Source organism: Taudactylus pleione, unplaced genomic scaffold (assembly GCF_031769625.1).
Source record: "Taudactylus pleione unplaced genomic scaffold, aTauple2 ptg000372l, whole genome shotgun sequence".
Taxonomy (NCBI): domain Eukaryota; kingdom Metazoa; phylum Chordata; class Amphibia; order Anura; family Myobatrachidae; genus Taudactylus; species Taudactylus pleione.
The window spans coordinates 1665321-1673947 of record NW_028284773.1 but is presented as its reverse complement, the minus strand read 5'-3'; positions in this window follow the sequence as shown (position 1 = coordinate 1673947).

The window sequence follows — 8627 nt, the reverse complement described above, 5'->3', positions numbered from 1 at the left end:
TTAAGGTTTTAGGTTTTTTCTTTTTTTTGTGTAAGCGGCTTCCCTACAGGGGGCACTAATACTAGGGGGCATTACTACTGGGGGCACTAGTACAAGGGGCATTACTATTGGGGGCACTACTCCTGGGGACATTAGTACAGGGGGCACTACTACAGGGGGCATTGCATAGAGAGCACTGCATAAGGGGCACAACTCCTGAGGGCACTGTGTAAGGGGCACCACTTCTAGGGGCACTGCATAAGGGGCATTACCACTGTGGGCACTGCATAAGGGGCATTACCACTACTGGGGGCACTGCATAATGGGCACTACCACTACTGGGGGCACTGCATAAGGGGCACGACTACTGGGGACATTGCATAAGGGGCACTACTGCTGTTGACTTTAAGTGTAAGGAGTACTACTGCTGTGGGAAATGCATAAGGGGCACTACTGCTGTGGACATTATGTGTAAGGGGCACTACTGCTGTGGGCATTATGTGTAAGGGGCACTACTACTATGGGCATTATGTGTATTAGGGGCACTACTACTGTGAGCATTGTGTATAAGAGACACAAATGTGGGCATTGTGTAAGAGGGGCACTGCTGTGTGTCATACATGAATAAGGGACACTGCTATGTGGTGTAATGTGAATCAGGGGTGAATCAAGACTGTGCTGCTGTGTGTCATATAGCTTAGTGGCCCTTGGGCTTTGTTGAATTTTTTTATGTGGGCCACACTGTTTTAAAGGTTGAAGACCCCTGAACTAACAATTGCATACTTGCTAGAATAAAATGGTGTAAGTGAGCGTGCCAATCGTACAATTGTGAAAAAAGGAAGATATACTCTGCATGACGCCAACCTAGAGAAATGCTTTTGGGCAGAATCAGTGTCTACAGCAGTCTACCTAAAGACTCATGATCCCACAGTTGCAGTACAAGTCAAAACACCATTACTGGCATGGTCTGGAATTAAGCCAAGCATCAATCATCTCAGAGTATTTGGAATCAAAGCATATGCTCACATACCTAAAGAGAAATGATGCAGGATGCCAAATCAGTGGAGTGTATCATTCTTGGATATTGCCAAGAGAGCAAGGGATACAGCAGACTTTGAGACACCACAAAGAAAAGCTTATAAAGTCAAGAGACATTATATTCCAAGAAATAGCACCACCTAAAATAAAGCTGAAACAAGAACAACAGAATGAGTTTGTAATGTTGGATATGCCAGCAGCAGAAAGTGTGTTTTAACCAGAAGCTGACAGTACAGATAACCACACTCAACAACAATAGTAGAAGTTCTGAGAGAAACAGTAAGTGAAAAGAGTTTGCTAACATCACATTCTGTGAACCTCAAAACAATCAAAATGGCAATAACTGGAAAGAATGGAAATCAGCAACAGACAAAGAAATGGCATCTTTAAATGGCAATGGTACATGGACTGTAGCCAACAGGCCAAGCCATAGAAAAACAGTCATGAGGAAATGGATCTTCTGTAAAAAGCTGAATGTAGAAGAAACAATTGCGCGTTAAAAAGCCTGTTGGGTCGCAAAGGGGTATACACAGAGATCTGGAACTGAGGGCCCGATTCAGACATGGACGCAAAGCTGTGTTCGCACGCAGCCGTCCGCAGTCAAAGTATGCAAATCCTGCGATTGCTAGCAAGACATTAGCACACCCACTATATTTTGCCATGCGATCATGGTATGAAATTAGACGCCTACCAGCCTGACACAAGGCGCCCACTTTCCCTTAGTAACATATGTCATCTCCAGGAAGTGTATTAAACAATCGGTAACTTCAGCTGACATCGGACCCATACGAACCACTTGTGGCTGACCATACCCTACCGCAAGCACTGCGAATGCTGCTGTGTTTAATTCAGTCATGTGACGTGTATGCTGACGATGCGTCTTAATTATGCATGACCCTGAAATGGTGTCCCAACACAAAGACACGCCTGCGTTCGCACCACAACACCGCCATTACCATTGACCACCCCTGTCACCACCCACAAACGGCACGTCCTGTCACTCATGCTTGCGGGGCGTCTGTGTACTGGGTACGATCGCTTCCCAATCGCAGTGACTGGTATGCGCACGCAATCTGCGTCTTGTGCACAGGGTTGCAGACATCGGCAGGCTGCGTGCGAATGCAGCCTTGTGACCAGGTTTGAATTGGGCCCTGATTACGGGGGGATATTCCCTCCAGTGGCGAGGTACAGCATGTTATGTTACATCATTGCCATATCTGTCATGTAAGACTTATTACCAATTAGACTTTGACTCAGCTTTCTTAAATGAGAATTGCTAGCAGAAATTTACATGGAACCCGCCTGAAGACTACTGTGAGGATATGTTCCAAGAGGGAGAAGTGTGTTTATTAAAGAAAGCTATGTATGGTGTAAAGACAGGTGGTCTTTGTTGGTACCTTAAGCTAGATGCAGCACTAATTGAAATGAGCTTTGTACTTTCATAGACTGTTTATTGCCTCTACCACAAGTACATAGAACAGAAATTGATCATCATTGTGGTGTATGTGGATGATTTGTTACTAACAGGCTAAAAGCAGCACATAACAAGTGTCAAGCAGCTGATAGAGAAGAAATTTAAACTGAAAGACCTAGGACCTGCAAATCACCTGTTAGGGCTAAGAATCTAACAAAGCTTATACCCCTTTTCCACCTAAATTCCGGGTCTGATCCGGAGTTGGAACAAAGTTCCTATCCGGATCAGACCCGGAATTTTGCCGGCGCCGACTCGGGATATTCTCGAGTCGGCGCCACTCACACCGGAGTCGGGTCTGCATAGACCCAGCTTTTCCGGAGTGAAAGTGGTCGCTTGGAGATGACATCATCTCCAAGCGCCACTGAAGCTGGACCAATCGGCCGGCTAGCAGCACACTGCAGGTTATCGTGACCCGGAGTGCGCTGTTCTCACAGCAGGGTTTCACAGGCTGCGCCCGTGTTAAACCCTGCTAGTTACCTGGGTTGGATTGCCGGGTCACTCGACCCGGCGATCCTGCCCTCTCCCCTTTTACACCAGGGAGCTGGCCGGGTTAACCCTTCAAAAACCTGGGTTTTAGCTCCGGTGTAAAAGGGGTATTAGTGACAGGAACAATCACTATTGATCAGCAAACATACATTGAAGCAACACTTGAGAAGTATAAGTATTCAGATGTAAAACCAATGTGTACTCCCATTGACAAAAGCGCTAAAATAATTAAAGCCATGTCAACCATTAGTGAAGCAGCACAAGAGGACATGAGAGATGTACCTTATCAAAACACTATTGGAAGTTTAATGTATGCCAGTGTATCAACTCAGACATCACGCATACTGTGAGCCTATTTGTTATCATCCCAAGGAAGCAAGATTGAACAGCAGTTAAATGAATCTTCAGATACCTGATTGGTTCATCTTCCTTAAAGCTAAAATCTGGGAATTCCTCTTTCTGTGATGCCAACTGGGAATCAGATGCGGATGATAGTTGTTCCTACAGGGGATATCTATTTATGTTATCAGGACAAGAAGAAAGCACCCCTCATCAACACTGAGCTGAAATATAATACACTAGCAGAAGCAGCTAAGGATGCACTATTCCTAAAAGAGACTGTGTGAATTAACTCTTTTGGATCAAGATGAAACTATCAACATGTAATGTGACAACAAAGTTGCAATTGATCTGTCCTACATAACCAAGCACCACGGACAGTCCAAGCACATTGCTATTAGGCACCACTTCATCTGTAAACTAGTGGTGAGTGGAACTACTTTCCTACCGTTGTAGCAAGTGAAAATAATTATGTTATTATGTTCACAAAGGGACTAATGTCACTAGACATGTTCATAGGGAATTGTGGACTGAAAAGTATTGGACATGTTGATGTGTTTTCATTCTTTTATATTTTGATGCATAACCCCTATTTTGTTGAAATATGGAGTGTGCTACTGCATTGCCTCTATGAATGATCCATAACTGAAGCATTCTCCTTTACAAAGATGGCCACCGTTTGGTACTTTGTGCAGATGTAGCGCCATCTTGCCACTGTGTTTAAGATCCGCAGTAGTACACGGCTGTGTACTACTTGTCTTCGGTGACCCCAACATATAGCCTGCATATATCTGCGTTATACCGCTGTATCCCTGCACCTCTACTTTCATAGATGACCAACTGGCCATTGGTATGCTCAGCTCAAGCTCTGCTCCATCCAGGACTACTGTGTTTATGTAACTGTGACCCTGCACCATCTTGTGTATATGTCTGAGAGTGTACTACACCGACCTGCAGCACATGTTCCTCTGGGCAAGTAGTAACACAGATATTACCACTACCACTGTCTCTGTATTACATTATTTTACTGCTGTTAACACTGATAGCCTCTGTTATCCTCAATAAACCTAAAAACCTGCTTAAGGATAAACTCTATGGACTAACCTTCTTTTCACATTCCACTGGTGCCTATTGTTCTATGCCAATAGGACATATCAAAGGTATAAAGGGAAAATAGAAGAGGTCCAAGAACAGAACCATGAAGAACCTCTTCTGGTAGTGGAAGTGGGATAGAAGTGGAATCATGAGAGGAGATAGAGAAAGAACGAACAGAGAGGTAGGAGTACAGCCAGGAGAGGACAGTGCAGAACAAGTGTGTGAAGGATTTGTAGGAGGAGAGGGTGGTCCACAGTGTCAAAAGCAGCAGGAAGGTCAAGGAGAATGAGCAGAGAGTAGTGTCCCTTGGATCTGGCAGCAAGATGGTTACTTCTGACCTTAGTGAGGGCAGTTTCTGTGGAGTGGAAAGGGCAAAAGCCAGATTGAAATGGATCAATGGGAAGCACAGGCATTAAGGTGGTTTTATACAATCCATTCAAGGAGTTTGGATGCAAAGGGGAGGAGAGAGATTGGCCAGTAATTAGAGAGAGTGTCAGGATCAAAGGTGTTTTTTTTAAGAATGGAGGAGTCAAGGATATGCTTGATTGTAGACAGGACAGTGCCTGATGAGGGAAAGATTGAAGAGATGTGCAAGATGGGAACAGGCACAGGAGAGCAGGAGCAGAGTAGGCGGGAGGGGATAGGCAGACTCTCCAACATGACCCCTTCCATCCGGTACAAAATGCTCTGCTCCTGGATTTCTCTCTTTTCAACAAATTTTTATTGACAGATTGGCAAAAATGACAAAATACATAAATATTGCAATATCGGGTAAAATAAACATGGTAAACAGATTAGAAGATACATATTTTACAACCATAAGACATTGACAAAAATATATCCATATTATACCCCATCAAATACAAAGCAAAACACATAATAACCATCTAATTCTATTAGAATGGCACACCTGTGGACAAAACTTCCAAATTGTACCATGTTGCTAAGCCAAAACATTTTCGTAATGAATCCTTTATAACATCAGAAAGTGTGAGGACATAAGGGAGCCAAACATCAAAAAACCTTTCCGTCATTTTCTATTTGTGTAAAGAAGTCTCGGACCAGTCCATAAAAAATAAAAAGGAGAATTTAGTGTGAAATAAGTGTATGGGGATAGGTTCTGACGAGATCCAGTGTGACAGAATAGTCTTTTTGGCGGCAGCTGTCAATTTAATCAGTATAGCGCGATTCCCCTTTGTCAATCCACCTTCCATAGAGGTTGGATATATACCCAAAAAAAAACATTCTCTAGTAATCGTAAACTCAATTTTCAAGATATTATTAATATAAGTTTGGAGAGATTTCCAAAATGACTGGATTTGAGAACAAGACCACAAACAGTGCAAAATATCTGCATCGGGGGTTCCACATTTGTAACAGTTTGAGTCTTGTGCTTCTCCTATACCAAATTTTAATTTTGGGTTGAAATAAGCCCTATGCAGTATTTTTATATGCATTTCCATATATGATGCTGAAGCTAAATGTTTATTAAGTCTCATATAGGCTTCTAGCATGTTTGCCATGGTAAGATCAGGGAATATCTCCTTCCATTTCAACAAGCCTACCGAACCAGTTTCCAAATTAAGTTCAGGACGGGAATGTGTATATATGGTGGAAGTAGTAAGGGGGTCTTAAGGCTTATAATATAATATCCTATCAAGAGAACATAGCTGATCTAACTTATAATTTTGATTCCTTAAGGAGGTTTGCGCATAGCTGACAGCTTGTAAATTGCGATCTAGTATTTGGAGTTAAATCTTCCATATTCAAGAATTGATAAATATAACATAATCCCGCATCCTGCCATGTTTTAAAAATAGATGAATTCTGGCCAGGTGAAAAACATGGGTTCCCCCATAATGGCAGAAAGATAGATTTATTTTTGGGCACTTTTAGACTAGATCTAATCAGTCTCCACGCCATACATGTGGAATATAGCAGGATATTGTCTTTAAATGAGGCAGGGAGAGACGTTTGAGGAGTGTGTAATAGGGAAACCAGACTCCAGTTCGGAGTAAAGGATTGTTCGATATGTCGTTGCGTATAAACATCAGATCCCCCGATCCAATCCAGCGCCACTCTGTAATTTGCAGCCAGGGTATAATTACGAAGACAAGGTAAATTAACACCTCCTAGCTCCTTTTTTTGCTGCAATTTAAATAGGTATATTCTCAGACGTTTACCTGCCCATATAAATTTTGTCAGTGCTTTGTTCAAATTTGCCAGAAATCTTTTAGGCGGAATTATTGGAAGCATCTGCGCAATATAAAGGAATCTGGGGAAACATATCATCTTATATAGGTGACATCTACCCAGATATGATAGGGGAAGATGAGACCATTTATCAAAATCTGAAATGGTCTTTGACAGGAGAGGGAAATAGTTAATATCACATAGATTAGCCGGATGAGACGGAATTTTAATACCCATATAAGTAATGCCAACCTCGTTAGCCCATCTAAACGGAAATGAATCCTGCCAACCCAATTTGGCCTCAGGAAAAAAGGTTAAGGCTACGGTTTTGGTGTAGTTAATTTTGAATCCCGATACTAATTTAAAAGTGTCAAATAAATCTAGCATGTAAGGCATTGCTAATTTTGGGTCAGCAAAATGTAATAACAAATCATCCGCAAATGCAGAACATTTTATTTTGGTTTGAGCCAACATAATGCCTCGCCATCTAGTTTCTTTAAAAAAAAGCCTGATAAGGGGATCCAGAGCCAAGTTAAATAAGAGCGGGGACAGCAGGCAACCCTGTCTTTTTCCACGAAAAAGATTAAATGATCTTGTATTTAGTGAATTTATGGTCAGAAAAGCTGTTGGCATGTGATATAAAGCATTAAAGATAAAGGTAAATTCCGACCCAAATCCCTGATGAGAAAAAAATCTATTCAAATGTGCCCATGATACTCGATCAAAAGCTTTATCTGCGTCACAGCTGACAACTATACTATCTTTTTCCCGAATCTGGTGGGTTTTAATCATGACTGCAAGGAGTGTTCTTATATTATGTATTGAATGACGATTTTTAAGAAAACTGGCTTGAGCGGGGTGAAGAATTTTAGTTAATATCAATTGTAGTCTTATTGATAATAGTTTTGTAAAAAGTTTAATATCCTGGTTCAAAAGAGAAATCGGCCTGTACGAGGTAACTAGCGTAGGGTCCTTGTCTGGTTTTGGTAATAGGACGACCCGGGTGATATTAAAATCTTTTGGTGATGGTTTACCTTGTAAAATAGAAATAAATAGATTAGAGAGATGAGGAACAAGATGTGGGGATAGTAATTTATAATAAGCCGCTGACAGACCATCTGGACCCGGCATTTTACCTGTAGGCAAGCCTTTTATGAGTGATATAAGTTCTAAATCAGTAATTGGGGCCGTTAAAATGTTTCTGTCTTCCTCCGTAAGGGTTGGTAGATCGGCTGGTCAGGAGATTCCAAATAGAAAGATTCAAAGTACCTAAGGAAAGCCTCACTAATCTGGTTTGGAGTGGAACCCATTGAACCCGAATCTAATTGAATGGATGAAATATGCTTAGGTGCAGTTGCAGATTTCACCAAATGCGCTAATAATTTACCCGGGCGATTACCCCAATGAAAATATCTGTTACTACGATAAGTGATATTCATACGAGCTTGCTCCTCACAAAGGGAATCGTAAACCGTTTTTGCGTCCCTATATGATATTCTATTGGCTTCCGTTGGGTTTGATAATAGGGCCATCTATTAACAAGCTCAACACAGGTGTCTGCAATCATTAATTAGGTAGGAAGCCCAGGAGCAGAGCATTTTGTACCGGATGGAAGGGGACATGTTGGAGGGTAGGGGATAGGGTCAAGGTGGAGGCAAGGTGGAGGCAGAAGGGAGCAAGGGCTGGATTAGGGCCATGACTTCATCTCCAGATGCTAGGGAGAAGGAAGTAAGAGTAGGTAAAATGGATGGGGAAGATGGGGAGAGGTAGACTGGGAAAGAAGAGCATGGAACGACTAGGCTCTAATGGGATGTGACAGATAGATTCAATTGTACATGTGAAGTGGGTGGCAGAGCAGAGGAGGGGAAGCAATATTTCTGGTCAACAAAAAATTGTTAGTGGTCAATAATAATTTCTGGTCAATAAATAATTGTTATTTATTTTCCTTTGGACAAATAAATCATTGCCAGCATTTTAAATCCATTTTCAGTTACACATTTGGGGGTCAATGTAATAGGCTGCG